The sequence below is a fragment of the Temnothorax americanus genome, unplaced genomic scaffold (genome assembly GCF_048541705.1).
Source record: "Temnothorax americanus isolate GAGA-0224 unplaced genomic scaffold, ASM4854170v1 Scaffold14, whole genome shotgun sequence".
Taxonomy (NCBI): domain Eukaryota; kingdom Metazoa; phylum Arthropoda; class Insecta; order Hymenoptera; family Formicidae; genus Temnothorax; species Temnothorax americanus.
Window position 1 is genome coordinate 2,809,936 of NW_027509275.1, and position 21,326 is coordinate 2,831,261.

At 41.0% G+C, this 21,326-nt stretch overlaps 1 protein-coding gene across 4 annotated transcripts in view; it reads right to left on the minus strand.

Moving 5' to 3' along the window:
• Pgant9 (polypeptide N-acetylgalactosaminyltransferase 9) overlaps positions 1 to 21,326 on the minus strand; it is a 193,850-nt gene that overhangs the window by 73,991 nt on the left and 98,533 nt on the right. For all 4 annotated transcript variants that reach the window (XM_077400776.1, XM_077400774.1, XM_077400773.1 and 1 more), the window contains one exon: positions 9,920 to 10,028. The gene's annotated coding sequence lies outside the window, so the exon portion shown is untranslated. The remainder of the gene's footprint in view (positions 1 to 9,919; positions 10,029 to 21,326) is intronic.

Below are 21,326 nucleotides of genomic sequence, written 5' to 3' on the forward strand. Positions count from 1 at the left end.
CTGCCGAGCGCGATGTTACGGCGTGGCTAATCAAATTTTCACCTGTAGAACGACTCGCGCTCGATTTCACAGGGTCGGGAGCGCCGAAGCTCCTCGAGGCCAATACTAATTAATTTTCAACAAATTAACGCCTGCAGGTGCTCGGTGAGTCGCGCGTTCGAACGCCAAAGGAAACCGCTACTGTTGGGTCGTGGTGGGCTTTGCAGAGTCGCGCGCGATTCAGACACCGTGAGATCGCGAGAGACGCGCTCTGTATTTATCGGCTCGCGCTGCAATTAATGGCGCTCGTGTGGTATTGGCGCGTCGCGGAGCCGCGAAGTCGGAGTCGGCATCGGGCCGAATCCGAACTCTACGTGGAATGTTTATGAATGAGAGAATCGATACGCGGTTCGCGAAGCATGTGTCGTAAATCAAGAGGCCCACGAATTCAACGCGCGAGATAGCGCTTCCGTGTACACGCGTTTTACGCTCGACGGAACGAAATCGGCTTGCAATAGGAGTAACGTGTCATTATATCACCCACCGATCGAGGTGCGAGCAAAACGCCTCGCGTAAGGAGAAACGGCGAAAAGTCAGTCGTTCGCCCTTCGAGAACTGTCATTAAATATTTGCGGTGACGAATGGCGGCGAAAAGAGCGGCGAAGGAACGGGACGAGGCTCGATATCGCGGGGAAAATTGTCACTTTTCCGAAAAGCGAATTTCTGAGGGTTCCGCTGTCGTTTCCGCTGGCGTAAGAATATCAAGCGTTTCGATTGACACATCTCGCGCGACATGCCTGCCGAATCCGAGGCAGAAAATAGAAAAGTGCAGCGGTTACGCAACATTATTCGCGAAACGAAACGCCACTTCTTATCTTTTTTGGTTTCCGAGAAAATTTTCACGTCAGTCACGGAGATTACTTCTCGAATGCACGTGAAACCGAATAAGAAGGGGGGGTAGACAACGCGTCGTGCCCGTTCGCACAAGATGGCACGATCGGAACATCGGCGTCCCGTTTTGATTACTCGCTGGACCGCAGTGATAAACGTGGCGCGAACTTTGCGGCGACCGCGTCCATGTTGCGACCATTGGACGATCTTTGTTAGATTTACACATATATGCATGTAACTGGTGCCGGTCTGCGCTCGAACAGTCGACGTGGAAATATAGCGTTTACACAGCTGCCATGCAGGACAAAGCGCCTTTTAATTAACGCGCATAGATCAGCCTCAAACAGAGACAGGTGCGCGTCGCATCGAATCTGCCCCGGTATATCAGCGGCACCGACATTATTTTCATATCGCGCGTGTCACGCACGAAAATAAAGTGGCCTTTAGCGACAGCCGATTCCATCGTTTCCCGTGCTAGAGTCGTAGAAATAAAATCAAGCTGCGTTACTTGAATCTAAAATTTTAGAATAAACGTTAATTAAGTAAAATTTGTTCGATCCTTCCTGAAACATTTCACATTATTTTGTTATACCATCATCGTAATATGCTGCCAAGGCATTCGAATCCTGGTACTAGTTGGCACTAGAGTAACAGGAAACGTATAGCTCCGGGGAAACGGCACCGTTACAAAGCCGCGATTACAGCCGCGCGTTTCTCCAAAACGCCGACGGAGTACAATCCGCCGACTTTCCAGCTGGGAAAGGAAACATTTGGCGTAGCCTGGTCACGTTTCGCCCAAAATACACGTCAACTCGTAGCGCAAGCACAAGTCCGAATTTGCACCATTCGAGTTCCAAACTACGCTCGTCTCAGCCAAATGTTTCGCGTTCCTGATAACCGAGTGACCCGCACTCATGATGACAGTGAGCGCGGATACGCGAACGCGCGCGCAAATTTCGCCGGGTAAACCGAAGTAAACTGAAGCGCCCGCGTCGCTGAAAGGACTGCGAATTTGGACTCGTCGAGCGTATCGCGGCGGGTCCCTTTGTGAAACGGACCGTTTTCGAATGATGTGGTAACAGCGTCGAGTATGCCGGCGGAGTTAGAAACAGATTAGAATGTCACATGGCGCACGCACGACTTATTCGCCGAGTCACGGACCATCAACGAATTGTCGGAATTAGCTTACGCTCGTCAATGTTACGGCGGAATATTAAACTGTGTGCACCATGGGGCGAGCATGAAATCAAAGCGAATAGGGTCGTATTTTATATGAAGGAGCATAAAGTAGAGGCATGAGAGAGCAAGGAAAAAAGAAACGAGAAAAAGAGAGAGAGAAAGAGATAAAAAAGTAACGTTCCTTGCAAGAACAGCTTAGAAAAAAAACCTCGGGGGGCAAATATTCTTGGCGTATCTACATCGCTCGCGCGTACCGGTGCAATTTTTTTACATTAGCGGCTTCGTCGCTTTGTCTCATCCGCGCGCGAACGAGAAGCGTGAGCCGGAGAAAAAAATGCAACACGCGCATGGCGATGGTGGTAGCGTGGCAGCGACGTTACGTCAAGACTTGGATTCCTGACACAGCGTTATATACGCGCCTTTCCGCTCTGATACGCGGAGAAAGCCGCGCATTCGCGCGACCATTGTTGCCCTGACGTTCTGGCGAGGGAAGAAAAACGAGAAGAGTGGAGAACCTGCCGTTTACATCCGTACGTAGGCAAAAGACCGGGGGAAGGAGAGGGAAAAACGGGAGAATGTGGGGTAGTCTCTACGTGGTACCAGGCACCTTCAGGGAATACGTCGTAATTCCGCAGCGCGCGCTTGTCAAATCCGCATGACTTAACGCACACAGAAGACGCGACGACACGACGGCCGAGATGACTTCATGCGAGTCAAGCACCGCGGAAAAAGAGAGATCGTGCAAGATTGTTTGTGTTATCGACGGAAAAAGAAGCGGTAAATCGAGAAAGATGTGTAAATATACTACACGTCAGACGTGCGACACATTCGTCCGAGTCAGAAATGCCAAAAAATGAATATTTAAATGCCGAAGCATTTCGTTAAGACATCGCGATAAGATTCACATATTTGTGAATGATTATTAAAAGTATAATAAATCATTCTTCCTTTTTATAAATTCAATAAATACATTTTTTTAAGACATTTAAAATCAAAATACAAATTAAAAAATAAATACAAAACTTAACCGAACTATCTATCATATATTTAATACATATTTATCGCAACATTAATTTAAATTGCTAGAACCCAATTTGCGACAACTTAATAATAAAGTTTCCTCCTTCGGATGGGTTATATTGACAGGCTGTACATAATATCGACAGCGAAAGTAATAATCTTCTACAAACAAAAATCTCATCGAGTTTATATAGCTTAGTTCGTAAAGAAAAGCAGCGGAAAAATCTGACATTGCTCTACAGCCTCGCCCTGACGTACGTGTTTGTACGAAGGCAAACACAATCAACTTCTAACAGCGTAAAGGTGCGAAACAACCGGTGCATAGATTTTATAAACGAGATGCTCTAGATGAATTCACAACCAGGTTCGCATAGATAAGTTATAAAAAATCTTACAAATCAATTTACGAATAATATAATAAATTAATTTATCACGAACAAAGCAGGAAACAAAGCGATCTGCGTTTAATTAAGCACGGAAAGAAGATCTTACGAAGACAATCATTTGATCTTTGAATATAAAAAATCTCGCAGTTAAGGATAATCTTGGCGTTGCGAAGACAAAATGTAAAAGAGAATAGGCGACAAAGAGAAAAGAAAAGAAAATAAGAGAGGAAACGATAGCAGCCGGTGAAACAAGCGATTTTCCTCTCGGGAACGACTTACAGTCCGTTAGTCACATTGTAGTATTCTGTAGCTTAGAGTCTGAGCAGCTACATCTGCATGATAGCACGAAAACCATTCACAAAATGAAAACGAAGAAAAAAAGACAAGACAAGAACAACAAAAACAACGAGAAGAAAAAAACAATTGCGTATAAAGTCGGAGTGGTTATCCTTCAAATTATTCTCATTGCCCTTTTAAAAAAAATAATGTTAGATATTAAACCAAAACGCTTTAAATAAATAATTTTATAATCGCTTATGTATAAACCGAATATTTATACCTACATTAAGAAATCTCACATATTTGCGAATTATAATATATTATTACTGCATATATATCAGACTTCAATCATTTTCTTGATATTGAAAATTAATGTCGTCAAGTCTAACAATTCAAGTCAAAATATCAATCCAACTCGTCTTGAAAAACAGAGTATCTGAAATAGATCGCGCATTTAATACCATATACGCACATCAATAATATTCTCCGCGACAATTGTCTTGGAAAATTGACGAAGTTTTTTCCCGACGTTGGTTTTAATATTAAAGACTCTCCATGAGAGCGACGATAATGCTTAAAAAATTAATCGCGTAATTCCTTAGTAAAAAGATGCGGCAAAGAAACGGAAGGAGAAAACAGGCGCAAGGCGCCTCTCGCCCCGTCGCGCCGCGCCACCATCATCCATTTCTCCACGAGAAGACGAGAGAGAAGCGAGGAAAGGATAAGGGTAATTAATTAATCCGGATGAAGGTACATCCCCCAAGAACTTCCTGTCTCGCCCTGCGCTCTTTATTACCTGCGTGAAACAATGGCGCGCGTGCCCCTGAGGGCTCCGGGAAATACTCCTGGGGTGATTCGCCGCAACGAATGTAGCACACGCGCCGCTCGTCGTGGATTTGCATAAAGTTCGAAAAGTTTTCAAATAAACACGGCGAACACCCCGGCAAGAAAACGGCAGCAGTTAACGGAACTTTTCCATTTCCGTCTCTCGCCGTTCGTCTACGGAAGTGGAGCTCGCGCCGCACGACTTCGCCGTTCGTAGATCTGGCAAAAACTTGAAACCCCGGGCGGTCTCGTGAGAAACGATTCGCTGCTGGGAAATCCCTTAATTATGGTGTAAGAAATGCAAGCTGTAAGAGTTAATCTGTCCGTTTTCGCTACAACCGTGTAACGATGGAGTTATTTCTGCGTCTTTTAATTATCACGTGAAATTGAAATTAGTACACCCGACTGCTTTTGAATTATTCAAACGCTCCAAATTATATTTTTGTAGTTTGAGAGAAGATTATAGAAACAAGATCAATTCAGGTATTATCTCTTCTAAATTCACGAAATATTCCAATATATTTTTTTAAATATAATGTCGAGTTAATTAATAAAATTTTTGTTTCAAACATTCGATTTATGAATTTATTAAAGCACGTCGGATTAATCCATCACAACTGCATGCGTCTAAATCTAACTCTATTAATTCCTCATAATTAAATGAAATTTTCCATACATTAATTAAATTAATTAAAGTGTTTATTAACAATGGAATTCTGACCCGTATGTGGCTCAGAATTAGATAAAAGATCAAATATTAATTTTAATTAAAAGTTTTTTAAGTGACGCATGCAATAATTAAAAAGTTTCCTCTTTTCTAGTTGAAAAGAAGATACAATGGGTTTAAAAAATGTATAGTTTTTCAGAGATTCAATCTAATATCTAAAAACGAGAAAAGTAATGAGTCATGTAGTGTGTGTAGAATAATCTAATCTGTTTTAAAAAAGATATTTTAAGAGTAAAATAAAAAAAATGGCACCGTGTATAATTAATATATTATATACGTCGTATGCTCTTCTGCGAGTGATCTTTAAATGCGCGATTAGCAGAACAAAATATCGCGCGAACAAAGTTTTAACGAGTTGAAACAGATGTGTCTATGCAAATCGGAATCGGCGAGATCACAATACACATGAGATCGCACTGCCATTAGCGGTATATCGAGCGACGGCAGAAATGCTCTGTAAAAAATTTCAATCTTATCGTCGACCGTGAGAATATTCCTCGTATTCTTCTACTGTCACGCACGTTTCCCTTTGGGAAGAGATATTGCTTACGATTCTCCTATGTAAGCGTCATCATATGTGATAGCAATGACACACTCGCGGAATAAAAATAACGGTGAAGTAACAGAGAAAATATTTCACGATACTTTATTTAATTGACATATTATTATTGCCACGTTTATTTAAACAGTTTTTATAAGTTCAATTCAATCGTCTCTATATCTGCTGCTTATATAAGATAAAGTTAAAAACAGATAAATCTATTAACGTCTATTTAATCAATATTTATAGAACCGAATATGAGACGTGGAGACGGAGCTCCTCAGCTTTGTTTAAGTTGATTAAAAAAAATGTTTCGCTTTCATTTTTAGACGCACGATCGATTGTTATCGATCGGCTACTCCAGCGCACAAATGACGAAGAATGCGACACCCACGCGCATTCCAAGCTTTCTTTCGTGCGGCTCACCCACGCTGATAACCTACGCGCGACGCGTTACTTGGCCGAGGATCATGCATAAGCGTTTACCGAATTACGACAGCATTCAATCAGAACTCCTCCGTAACGGATGCGGCGAACCCCAACCCCGATCGATCCCACCCGCAAGTTTCTCCAAGGCCATCAACTCTCGTCGAAACTTTCGTAGTCAGGAATCTCCGAGAGGATTCCTCTCCGGTAAGGACGCCCTTTCAACAGGTATACTTCTCGCCTTTTTGCGTGATGCAAGATCGTCTCGCGGATTACGACGGGATCGTGCCGCGACGATATCGACGAAGTAAAATGCCGCTGGATTGATTCGCCGTGTCGTTACAGCGCTCGACTGATTGAAAGTACGTCGATAATCGCACGCATGTCTCGCCATTCTACATATCAAAGACGCGATTTTATTTGCGATACGTGCGACACGCGAATCGACAAAACTCCTCGCGACGATTGAAAGGTGCAGCGTGAAAATTCGTACATTATCGTCCGAAAGTTCCGTAAGTAATTTAGCTAATACGATGAATACACTATTAATCATCAACATCGCGTGTCCGACACGTACCTAATTAAAACATATGTTGAAAGGCCGGGGAGTAAAACATAATCACCAGTTTCGTTAAAGAATGATACTTATTATCGTTTAATTCTCACACTGCCATTCTTGCTCTCTATGTATCACTGATAATAAAATGCAAATTCGGCGAAATAGTAAATAACATCAGCGAAGGAACCGGGTCTATCTGCCCAGGTACAAAATTATAAAGTTCTCACGAAGGCAAGCCAAAATTTCGCGGTTGGCGCGACGTACGCATTAACGTCCGTGGATGAGTTATCACCGTGAATAACATTATACCGAGTTCGCCGAGTATTATTTCCGTACCTACGTATGTATGTATATATATGTACGTACGTACGTACGTTTCTCGTACCTCGCGCTTCGTACTTCGCATTCCGTAAGATATAATGACATTATTACGAACTCCTGAGAGGATACTCCCTATTCGCATATAAGGGTTACAGACGAACACGCGAAGCGAGCTATCCCCATCACGCGGATTTCCGCACGCGTGTTTCCGCAGAACGAGGAACGATCGCATGAGCGCGTTTTTATTATATACGATAGAGTCGCGTCCGTCCGTACGTGCGGTACATCGCGTACACGGAATAGAGAGGAACGCAGGATCCCTGGATTGTTGTTTGACATTCTAACGGAACGTATGCGCGGGGGTATTTAATTAAACCGACGGTCAGAATGAAGCGAGGAGAAACGAGGGCCTGGCCGCCAGCCAGCCTTTCTGACCGACGCGACGTACTGACCGTGTCGTGTCACTTTAACGTTTTGCGCCGGGGAGAATATACGTCCGTTTGCATTACACTCCGCGGTAATGCCTCGGATCCCTACACGATATTCATAGAGATGCTTAACACGCAGCCGACTTTTTCCCCTCGTCCTTGCTATACGCGCATAAAACGTCGCGTCTGAAATTAATGTGCCGTACGCAGATTGTCGCGTTTTCGGGGTATCACTGTCGGTGGCGCGATCGAAATATATATAGTTGCAACGACGACACAGATCACCTCACCGATAGGTCCAATCATTCTTAATGGCCGCGTGTAGAAATAAACGGATGTATAACACTGATATGTATATGCGTGACGAGAAATATGATAGCTGCATAACTGTGAAAGTATTCGCGATTAGTTTTGAAAATTTGATGATTTAATCTTTCACGGCTATATAGAAGATAGTAATGAATGTTCTCTAGAGAGTTTCACGTACATACTACTGGCACGTAGGCTGAAAACGTTGCGCGTATATCGACTGCAAAATTGCAGTCATACGGCAGAAATTTATGTATTCGCGATTCTAAATTAGCGAGGTGCGTAGGTTTATGTGCATACTTATGCATACGTACTTATGTACGTGCACTTAATGCTCGAGCGCAAACAGTATATAGCATTATGTAAACTTCCACGAGACAAATTTGCCTTTTACGAAATGAAATGGCTTGTAAACATAAACAAATCATGACTCCCTTATATCTTGCATTCATAACATGCATGCTCGTATAAAGAGATTGGAAAATTTTACGTCTTTTTAGCAGTATTTAAAATTTTTACAGTTATTTTGAGAATATAAAGAATATCTTTTAAAGGATGTGTAGAATACTTTATACCTCTTGAAAAAAATTTATAATAAAAAAGATAATAATATGTCGTATTATGTGATAAAATTTATTTTTTTAGAAGATTTCCTTCGATTCACTCGCTTCAATAAATATATTGATAACAAAGATAAAGGCAATTTGTCAGTGATTTGCAATTGCACAGCAAATAAGTACGATTCGTAAATATTAGGTATATCGCTTACGTTTAAAGGTTGCCGGTAGCAATTACTATGCTGTGTCGAGGTACGATCGACCCATGCGTTTCCGCTGGATTAATTGCCCCTAAACGGGGCCAGACGAGAGCGAAAGGGGCGCGGAGAAAGGGAAGGGACGCTTGTGGGGTGAGTGAGCTCGTGGGCGCGATTAAATCACGCTCGTTAAATCGAAGCGGACGGTGCGGGTGCTGCAAAAATTGGTTGGTGGCCCGTTTATTCCGACCGGCTTTAAAATCGGCACTATATGACGTGGACGAGCGATGAAAAATTAATGAGCCCACCGGTTGCCACAGTCGGCCGGCCAAAAAGAGGGCGGCGCAACGGTGTGAGAACGGAGAATGGCGGATATCTGCGATAACAGTTTTCCGTCCGAGTACTACGTATCGGGCTTTTTCCTTCCTCTTTTTATAAGTCTGACCGCGATGGAATTAAAAGCGTCGAATGCGACTGCCCGCGTCGAGAGATCGGAGGTGTGTTAAATCCAGATGGTTTGCGACATCCGCATTAAAATTAATCGACTTCCGACCCATAAGATTGCGCGCGCGTGAAAAATTCGTTTTTACAATATTGATTCCCATTAATTATGAATTTTAACGATAGAAAGTGAATCTTTTCTTTCTTGCACAATATTATAATTTCAACTCTCTTTTCTGGTTGTGTGCAGAAATATCTGATTTATGGCCGATTACACTTTGAATTCCGTTATGCCGTTCCAAGGAGCTTCCTATTCATTCCCCAGCAAATTTCTATGTTTTTCTGCTTCCGCTATTGGCGGAACAAGTGAATAACTTTCGACTCGATTCCCGATGAAGTGGCAAGCTCGATATCAAATTGGCGGAGTTCGTCGTGGGATTCGCCCGATAGAAAATTTTTAATGAACGTCACTAGGGAAGATACGAAAGTTACGGAGAGGCCAACGAAGCGAGAAGAGTCCCCGGTAATCTCCGACATCTTGTTACAGCGCGGTGTAAGAAAGGCGGAGACCAACGGGCGTCCGCATCGCGCCGCGACCTCCTCGTTCAATTAAAGCGTCAGCGTCCGCGGAAAACTTTTATATGAATGGTTTTCATTACGTCGCGGACTTATTAAGGGCGTCTTCACGCGGGCATTAATATCCCCGTCGCAACGAGTTTTGTTATCAAGCGCGACCATTCAGCCCGCAGTGCACCCAGCACCGGCAAGCACGGTAGATACTGTTTTTTAGCATCGGCGAGCTTGAAGGGACTGAAATCCGTGCAACTATACTGAGATTCTTCTCTAATACGTACCGCTCGTTGCTCGTGGCTTCCTCCAACTACAGAATTTCTTGTTTTTGAACGTAGTAAAAGCCTCTCGATGTCAGCTCCCGCCAAGTGTGCGCTGGTCAATTATATCGATCTGAAAAAGGAGAAAGGTTCGCGTTACCACAGAGGCTTTGGAAGGATTTTTACTACATTGAATAAAAATATATCGCGTCGCCGATAATATTTTGTTCCGAATAAGAGGCGGAAGTAATTCATTTTGGTATACGTGTGATATTAAAGGACTGAGCAACAATGGTCGGTAATTTGCTATTCGGAGCCACGCCGCAGAAATGTATTCTTGCGTGATGATATATGCATCACGCGCGGTAATCGTACGGTCGGTTACATGAGCACATCGCTATACGTTCGATTAAACCGGTGATAAAACAAATCGTGACAAATTGCCAGCGAGATGTAGCAGTCCCGTGCCACGCAATTGCACCAGCGATGGTTTCACCGAGTTAAAGAACGAAAAAACGCCACAAGGAAAGCGAACTGCATCGAGCCCGGTTGCATCGTAAATAAACGCTTTTTACTTTCATTATAATATTATCGTTCCTTGAATAATACACACGTATAAAATACGCATTCAAAATTAACGTCTCTATAGTTTCAAAGTAATATGTTCCGCGCGAGATGTTCTTCAAGTAACGGCGATTACAACGGTGATACGGCAATCCGTACTCCGCAACGTGAAAAGAACATCGGGCGCAGAAAGACAGACGGCACCGGACGTATGCCTGCGCCAAAGTAATTTCCGTGTGGCGGGTGGCTTCCTGATTTCGCAGAGTGCACACAGCTTCCGCGGACTTTCTGGCTGTAATGAAAAATTGCGTTTGCGCATGTCCCATCTCTTAAGTACGTCCAAGAAGCTGATTCTCCACAGCACTAACACCGGCACTCGCAATGCGCGTGTGCCGCCATAGTTGCCCGCCAGACTGCTGTAATTTCGCATTGGTAGAAGAGACGGAGAACTTAAGAGCAGCGGCGGGGAGAGGGGACGTGGGAGATAAGACAAATGGAGATGACGGAAAAGAAGCGCGCTCCGGCAAAAAAGATCAAAATTATAAAGACAGTAGACAGTACAAAAAAAATGCGTAATGTCCTCGATGCTGTACCATACGAGAAGAAAATACGTAAAATACAAACACATTCCGTTGTTCCTTTTATGTGATCCAACAAGAAACTAGAAACACAAACTTTCAGCACAAGAAAATGGACCACTGACTGTGGTCGAGCTCAGCGCTAAGTACCTGGTGGTAATGAACGAGTGGTTGCTGGTAAGTACTTGGTAAGTATAGAAGTGAGTAATGAATATTGTGTCCTTTGCCGTTCAACTTTCTTCCTATGGTAATTGAGTACAAAATGGTAGCCTTAAGCCATTTCTGCTTTCGCGAAGGTATTTCTACAGTTACTTAATTTCGCAGTGTCGTTGCATATGCATGACTGTCATTAATATCGAAAACGCAAAAAAGATTTCAGCAGAGATTGATATGATTAAAGATTGATATTTCAGCACAAGTAATATAGACCATTGAGAATTGGAATCTTTTAATTTACTAAAAAAAAATGACACGTGTAATTGTTGACAATACCGTTAAAAGAGCAAGGATGTATGCGTTTTCCGATAAAAACAGCTTGATCGTTGAGTCCGTCATGGAATTATGAAATTCTACGCAGGAGTTAGTTTCTTGTTGATTAGAGTTTAGGTATCCCGAAAGATCCTCATTCGCGGGAATGCGAGTATAAGAAAATGCACGTGCACATCAGAAGTTAATTCACTAGTCTTCGGTATGAAAAAGTCGGATGCTTGTCGGACTTGTAGAATAAAGTACATCAATCTTTTCCCATAATATACTCCCTCGATGTGATTTTATACTTGTGCCTCTCGAAAAATAACCGGCTACTCTCGGAACAGTTATAGAATTGTAATGCGTCTCTGCTGGAAATCTCATTAACTTTTAATTTACGCAAATGTCATCTGGACAAGACAGCTGTGTAAGCTTTTTAAAAATGGCAAAATTGAAAAAAATAAGCAGTTTGTATCTTATCCGCACGTGTGTAATCTCACATGCCTCTTATTACGCCTCCTCGTTTCCCTCCGCCTTCTGCGCGCCGGCACGAGTTCGCGACGCGCAAATTCGTGCCGCAATTTCGCCGTAATTTAATTTAACGCGGCATCGTCCGAGCAAACTTTCTCGCTTCCTAAATCCCGTAGGAGCTCGCTGTCGGGCACAAGCGGATGGATTTTTATCGCCCTTTCCCCATCGAGCTACTGCTCCCTCCCCTCCGTCCTCTCTTTCTCCTCCCCTCCCCCCTCTATCTAACTCTCTCACTCACTCTAATTTACAAACTGATTTTTGATGGAATTGTGAAATTGGAGTTGGACGAAACGCACGAAGGGAAAGAGGGGTGATTGCACAAGGCGGAAGCTTCATTTCGGATTTAGAGGCAAACATATTTGCCGGATTCAATTAGAGTATAAACTATTTCCTCTCTCTCGGCGTTGAAACCTCAATATAAATTCTAGCCCGTTACGCAGCAATCCCGGATTATTATCATTATTATTATCCGATAAATAAATTATTATGCGCGACGTGCTATTTCACTCTATATCTAATTTATTCGCTCACTTAATTCCCCTTAAAATACTGCAGAGAATAAAATACTGCACGGAAAACAATTTTTAAGTCATATTTTTGTGGTTATTCTTGACATTCCACGCCACTTTCATTACTTTATATTTTTTTGTGTTGCGCTGCCTCGTTAAATCGTTTCGTATAGCGGATTTGTGTATCGGAGAGTATGCGTGTATGCGCGCGCGCGCGCGCGCGCGCGTGTGTGCGTGTGTGTGTGTGTGTGTGTGCGTGCGTGTGTGTGCGCGCGTGTGCGTGTGTGCGCGCGCGGAGCTCTCTCAGCTGCATTCGCACGATCCTAGTAATTTGTCGCAGCGGTGCATTCAACGCTGCGGATCGAAAGGATTAAAAGCATCTATGGATACACGAGCCGGATCGAGTTGCAAAAGCAGTTTGTGTTAATAGCGTGCGATCTTTTCTGTTATCATCGGTAAGCTGCGATCGATAAATCATATATCGCGCAACAGCAGCGGAGCGCAGCAACATCCGTTTTTAGAACCACCTAGTTAACAGCTTATTAATGTTGAGTTTATGATCATTGTTCCTAGGCTAGCTGCACGCTATTCGCAAATAGCTACTGTACAGTGCAAATATAAATTAATACTGAAGATAATATATATAACTTTTTATCTAAAAAAATTATAAATTTAACGATTATTATTTTATCACTGTGTCAACGACTACTTTAATAGTTCTATTATATCTCCGAAAATATCGATTATCGACTATTGTAATATATTTCTGTAAGAAACATGAGTCGGATACCATTTGAGAGATGGTATTATTAAAATTGAATAAAGATTAATGATTAATATAATATAAGATCAAGTATTTTTATCCAAAATTAAACGATTTTTTACCAATTATTCCATATATATATATGAGAGCAAAATAGTATAAAAATATATTTTATACATGGATACTGTTTATTTCGTGGTAATCAAATAATCTTAGAAAATAAATATAATTATAACGTATTTGTCTCTAAAAAACATTCTAAACTTTTTTGTTGATTTCACAGCACATTGACTATTAATAGGCCCATATTTGAGTATTTGCAGAATGGATCCGTTTCCCGTTTTCATGTCATATCGGAAATACCGTTTCTTGTCTCTTCCGTGTGATTGCACTAAAGGTATTCGCGTCGCGCGATTTTATGGATGGTACAACGGAAGCGCATGAAAGCACGATGAATACGTTCGATGTGCATCGAGAAAATGCACGCGCGGACTGGCAGGGCAAAACAACGTGATGAAATCAAATTCTTTTTATAGTTTCCTGCGATTTTTTTCCAATTTTTCGAAGATCGGTGAATGCTTTCTAAGCTATATACAAATCATTTTAGAGATGAGGTAATCGAAGATGTTATCATCGCATGTATTTCATTCTGATTAAACCAATATAATTTCTAAAAGAATTACATTTTTTATCTTGCAGAAAAACGTTATGCATTCAAAATATCTTCTCGATTCATGTAAAATTCGACAATAAATTTACAATGTATTTAAAATTAACGTCAAGTGATTTAACGACTATAATTGTTGGGCAAACACCCGTCAATGTTGTGCTTCCTCGAAATTTGCGCGAGCGCTTCCCAAGCAAGTTCCCCAGCGTAGAATTACGTCAACGGAATTAACATTCGTCCGATAGACGACAATTTGTCTTTGCGCCATTAAAATTCTTCGAGGGGTTCCTAGGAGAGTTCCCCAACTGAAACATCCTCCAACAACTCGGTTGGAGTAGTCGAGTCCTCGAAATGTCGCAAAAAGTTGGCCGCGATGTTAATGGGTCGGTACGATTACGTGAACCGCAAAGCAGCACGACTGCACGACCATAGCCGCGTCGAGAGAAGCAAAGAACAAAAGTACCGTTATTCCTTGCGCCCAAGATGCAGCAGCGATACTCTCGGCTCCAGGAGCATCATGCCACCGTGGACCAAGTTCTCGCCGTTGAATTATGCATGATTTCCTGCCCTCGGCCGTCGCTATAGCCGCGCTAACCATCCGCGTCACCGCCACTTTCGCCGCGCCTTATTTAATAATCGCGACGAGATCTCTCTAGTACTAGAAAAGCGCGGCGACGATGTTGTGGGTGAGAAACTTACGTGAGCTGAGTCGTATATTCGAATATGTTATCTATCGGACAAGATCCAAATTGTAAAATTGAAAGAATATGGAGAAAGAGAGAGATAGGTTGCATTTTTTTAAATTCACTATTATTTAAACGTCCTTCGAATTGTATAAAAATCAAATGCTTTTATAATCCTTTATACCTTTACATACATACGCCCTATATGAAATATATTCTTTTAAATTTAAATCTAAATATGACGTTTAAGTTCAGATTTCTTTATTCCATATTCCGTACCTCGACAATTATAAATAATTATAGCCTGATTACTTCCTGCGGCATTGAGTATTAATTGCGGCAACACGAGGACAACAAATAAAAGAATTAATATAATTATTTGCATGAGCTCGTACAGAAATATTGTTATTGCAAGTGTCGCGGCAGAAACTACCAATAAGCATGAATAGAATTTTCCGAAGCTGGACCGGTGAATACAACGAGCCTTCCAACACGAATATGCTTCGAAGCACCATAATACCATAATCAGCCGCCAGGATGCAAGCTCCGTTGATGCTTGAAACTTAATCCTCCGCGTCGTTATAAGATAACGGCACTCGGCATCGCGTAAACTTCATTGTTCTCGGGATAAACGCCTAACATAACAACGCCGTTACATCGTCGCGTTTGCGTCGTTTCGACACGATTGCGTTTCCCGTAAATAACATCGATCGTCGCGCTGATCCGACGCGACGCTTGTCCGATAAATTTATTTGCTATAAGTGCGGATCGATTAATAAAGCTCTTAGACATATACGCCCCTTCTTCGCGACGTGATAAAAAAAGATTGCTCACGAAATGATAGAATAGACTAAACTAAAAATCGCTTTTCATTCTAACACATATTTGTTTTTTGTTAGATTTACATAACAAATGTGATAATAATTTACATAACTTTTTTTATTGAAGAAATTGTGCTAATGATAAATGAGCTTAATAAAAAAAAACCGTGAAGCGTTTTAAAGAAATGTACAAAAGATAACATTTGTACTGTTTGATATTATTAAGTGAGCATCTTGACAAATATTCACATAATCATTTTAATAATAATAATTTTATTAACCACACTCAGCGTTTTATTAGTATTTCAAGTAGCGGAAAAGCTACTTGTAAAGCAAAGACGCTGCAAGAATTCAAAACAACTGAAGTGGAATATAAGATAAGAACGCGCGCAGTGGAAAATGCTCTTCGAAGTAGAGAGAAACGCGATGTACAATATATATATAGAAAACAGGATATACTAAAAATTTAACAAAAATATGAGAAATCATAGATGATAAATTATGATAGTGATTCTCTAATAACTACGTCTAATAACTAATGGTTAATAAATTCCAATAAAAAAGCTAATAAATATATTTATGGATCTAATGTAATATTGCATTCAGAAATATAAAATATTTTCAACAATAGCGACATTCTGAAAAATTAATTGTACAATATTAACATAAGATTTTTTGCCGAAATAAAAAATATTATTCGTTTATTCAACTTAATTGAATATTACGATCTAATCGGAAGAATTGCGAGATTGTTGCTTATATATGTAATTAAAAATTAATAAAAATATAACAAATACCACATTTTCTAAGCAATTTTTAAACCTATATAGTTATAATATGCAAAATTGATGCGTTTAAGCTTTTCAAAATATGCATTATTCAAATTTCACATATCTCGTAAAGTATCCACGAAAAAGTAAAACTGTAAAACGTTTCTCTCAGAAAAATTGGTGTCCCGCGACAAGGGTGCAATCGTCCCTCGAAAGCCAGTATTGTTAAGAAGCAGTAGAAATTCTCTATAGTGACATCACCATCCGTTGTTATGCTAAAATTAGAAGTCAAGGTAGTGTAGGACTGGATGAGAAAAAAGAACCAATTGTGCTTCCTATGAATAAAAGAATGAGAGTCGCGGACGCCCCCTTGGGTGAAATAAAACTTATATATCGACAAAAATTTACTCTACCCATCTTCACCTCTCTGTCGCTATTTTATCATATGTGGCATAATTTTTTTATATTAAGTAGAAAAGAGAGCATATGAAAAACTTAGAAATTAATTCCAAGCAAACTGATTAAAGAAAGTTCTTTTGCCTTAATTTGTATTGGCAATCAAGAGTTCGATAATCCTTAATATTTCTTGCAGAAGAAGGAACAACTTTACAAGACTTCACAACTTTGGCAAATATTCCATTAGCCTAAATACGTTCTGTTAAAAAACCGCGAAAACGTGATTGAATTTATAGTCGGAGATGTTATCGGAAGAGCGAAAAGAAAATCGCGTTACTGAAGAAAACAGAAAAGAGACGGAAGAGAGAGAGAGAGAAAGAGAGAGAGAGAGAGAGAGAGAGAGAGAGAGAGAGAGAGAGAGAGAGAGAAAGAGATAGAGGAGAGAACAGAAACCACGATTCCACCAGCGTCGTAATGATTCGTATCCCGTTATCTTCGCGCGCACGCACGCGGTGCATACAAGCCGCGAGCCGCGAGCCGAACCAAACGCGAAGTTTCGCAATAAGCTCGAGAATCACGCACGGTAGACACACGGCGCGTATATATCCGCGCGTTTTTTCAGCCCGTCTATTTGCCCGAAAAAAATCCGCTTGGAGTAGACGCGTCGCGAGATATAAAATGTACTCTTCGGATTTACGACGATGAAGAGTAAAAATAAAAAAAAGGACAAAGAGACAGAGAAAGACAGAGAGAGCACGGGCACGATGATACATGCGTGCGTGCCGGCACGAGCGTATATATATGTAATATATATGGATCAGAGAAAACGGTCGTTTTTGTGTCAGAGTGGGTAAAAAACATTTCCCAGTTCGCGTAGGAGATGCGCTGGAGGCAGAAACAATTTTCAATTCGACGCATGCGAAAATTCATATATCGCCATGTTGAAAGAGGGCAGAGAGAAGCCGAACGGGGAGAGAGAAAGAGAGAGAGAGAAGGGGAAAAAGAGATGCTCGCGCGGAATGGCGAATCGACATGTTTGCAAATGTTCGACGCGTGGCCGCGACGCCGTGATGGAAGAGAAAAATTGCCTATTTCAACGTCCAGCATTTTCCCAGGCGCACTACCCGCCCCGTAATCTAGATTGTGGCTTGCATGTCGACGAAATATTCCCGGTGCGTGTACGATGACCGCGGCTATCTCCGCCCTTCTCGCTCGTGAAAACGCTCGCGGGTTTTGCGAGAGTAAGCACAGGACGTGACCGTTTGGCGCGATACTTTTTGCCCTCCGCTATTTCCTTGGCCGTTTTATACGCTTTCAACGGCGAATTTATGACAAATTTCTGGGCAGCTCGGTAATTTTAATCCACGCGAGATCTACCCGGTAAAAATATTTGCCAGAAATATTAATGCGCATTTCGCCTCGCGTGTTATTCCGCATCGCGGGCCGAGTAATGTTACCGTGTTGTTTCAATGTAACTATTACTTAAGAAGGCTTTCACGCACTGATTTCGGAATCTAATGTTATATCTCGCATAAGAGAAAGTATCTAACCTACCTCTCGTTAAATTGTACCACGGTCGATTTATCTATTATTTCAGGAAAAAAATTATTTTTGTACAACACTTTTTTCAGCACGCAACTTTTGGATGCGTAACTTAATTTATCTTTAAATGGGCCCGTGACGTAACGTCGTTACACTATAAACGTAGGCTACAAAATTCACGAGGGCCGAATCGACCGGTAGATGCATTTGTTGCAGCGGTCGACACAACGGCGGTTTTTATCGGCGTGGATCTTCTTCCGTGTCGCACGCGCGGAGGAAAAGGGTTACGATTGCAATATAGTTGAGCGAGCAGGGGGTCGGTCGCTTGGAAAGTCGGTGAAGTATTAGCATGCTCATGTCACGCGAAGAATGAGCGCCGACTATTTGTACACCGTTTAAGAGGCTCCCGTATTCGAGAGAATATGATACGGAGATCGAAATATCGCGATATTTATAACAGCGTTCATATATCGTCCCTAATAATGTGTCCCGTATATAACTGTGCTTATTGAACCTCAATATACCCATCCGATATTTAATCGTATAACTGCGCTTATATTTAACAGATAAGTTCCAGTCAAGCTTATATATATATATTCTTACACGGTATTATGCTCATAATATCTATTTGTCTCAATTTTATAAGATTTTCTTATTTATTTACATCCTCATCCGAGAATTACTTTAATTTTATTTTTAAGTTTCTCGCGAAAATAATTGCTTCGGCATGAATTTGATTTAGCGCCTATCTGTTCCAGTTGATAACAATTAAAGCACGCACCCCTTCTTGCGTGTAAACATGTCGTGCTCCTTATCACGAGCCGAGGCTTCGTTGATACACGTGGTATCTAACAACCTATCGAATCTGATAAATAAAATATATGTATATACTCTTGTATGTACGTGTGTGTGTGTGTGTGTGTGTGTGTGTCAAGAAATCTCGTGTTTCTTATCATAAACGAGCATGTTGACGAGCCCTTCTTATAGTTACCTATAAAAAGTAATTTCATCATTTCAAAATCTCGGAGAAGAAAGAGAGAAAAGAAAAATAACAAGAGAAGAATGCTCGTTATCAGAGGGAAAACCGAAGTCATATCCGAGTTTGCTCGACGTTCCCCATCGTAAACTAAGGAGATGAAGAATTCCCGGGAAAACACGTAGCCGTGTATGTCGGGAAAGGCACGACGAGAGGCGCGATTTATTGGATGAAATGCAAATTGATTCGTAGTTAGCGAGAGAGTGCCGAGAAACGACGGGAGTAAATCGCGCCACCTTCCCGCACCTCTTTCGATTCTCCCTTTGTCTCGCTTTGTCTCCCTTTGTCTCGCTTTGTCTCGCTTTGTCTCTCTCTCTCTCTCTCTCTCTCTCTCTCTCTCTCTCTCTCTCTCTCTCTCTCTCTTTTTTCGTTCCTTACGAGCCACCACCTCTCTCTCTCTGTCTCGATTCCACCGCGTTCTTTCTCCGATAATTCGCACATAAATTCACGACAAATTGAAATAAAAACTGGGTCGATCGAAATGCAATTTACCTGAATGCGCAACGCGCGTGCGGCAAGAAGGACCGAGGCAGAGATCGTTTACCGTTCGAGAGTCAATCACGCGTGGGCGCAATTTTCCCCGAGCGATCTCCCCGCCGTTAATTGCCTACTTTGCATCTGTTTCTGATTCCCGCGCGCAGCAATCCGCGACAATTACCAAATCCGTTGACTCCAATCGAAAATTCCGCTCATCTTTCGACGAAAACGATTCGTGCTCGTATCGTTTGCACTTCCGTCGGCTTCACCCCGCCCTTGCATACGCGTTGCGTTATTATTTTCGAGAATTTTCACCGTGGAGAAATTTATATCGCTTGTTTCGCGGTACGACATTTTAAATGGCGAATCCAAATGGCGCCTTTTATTGCAACATGTATTAAAAGAACGCATTATAAATAAATGCGTCAGTGCTTTCGTCACAATTTGCATTTTGCGCAAGAGCACTTTTAATGACGGTTATTTGCCGCCGAAAAAATTTGCAAATAAAATTGAAATTGCTCTCATAAAAATCAGAAAAAATTTCTCTCTTTCAGCGCACGCTCATTACTATGACAAATATGCTTCCATCCTTCTTTTTATTTTCTCTTCTCTACACATCGTTATTTTCTCGTTTATACAAATTAGAAACTTTATGTTGTTGCTTTGATGTGGTTTCCATTTACATTGATTATGTGCTTCATTACTATTGGCCCACTACAAAGTTGCCAATAGTATAGAATACTCTGAAGTTAAATCGCGAACTCGTATGTGAACATAGTATCATACAATACAAGCACGAATAAACATAGTGCGAAAAAAACATTTAACTAAAACAACTTCTTCCGAAAACCACTGAAATGTGTATGCATTTTAGAGTTAAATGTAACACCTTCGTGTGTGCACAAGCTTGTCAGTTTCAGTACGAACGTCGTTTTTTAGTTTAATTTTTGCAAATGCGTGCGTAAGTATAGATAAGTCTAAAAATTTAAGCGACATAATAATGCAGTTTTCGTAAAATTGAGTTACAACTATCATAAGAATGAATTATACCATCTCGTATAATACAGAAATAGCGATAAAAATTAATCAAATACTGACACATTCGCGTAATTGAAAACTGTTTTATCTTGCATGCATAGAATATTTCAACACCGTAAAAGATTGATTTGTAGGTATTTACTGTTTATCGGAAAAAGAGCCATTTGTTTGATATATGAATTTGCTGGTGAATTCAAGTGAACATTTTTCGCAAAGTTAATAAATAAATAGATAAAAGTATACTTAGCACATTGTTCACAGTAATAACAAAATTACGGCAAATCAGATTATTCCGAAAACTGAACTAAATATTGCAACAAGAGTTACAGTAGTTATAATCATTTTGAACTAATTAAAGTATGTCAATTGAAGGACGTTAGTCTCAATACCTCAAAAGTTACTATATAAAACGATAGAAAATATTCAAAATCTATTCTAATAATGCAGGTATCTTGACTCAAAATTCAATATAATGCATAAAGTACTCGTGCATATAGTATTCGTTTAACTAAATATGGAATTCGAAAAACAAACACGAACATCGATATAAAATGCGTTCGACAAAAAATATCTCATAATGTAAATGTC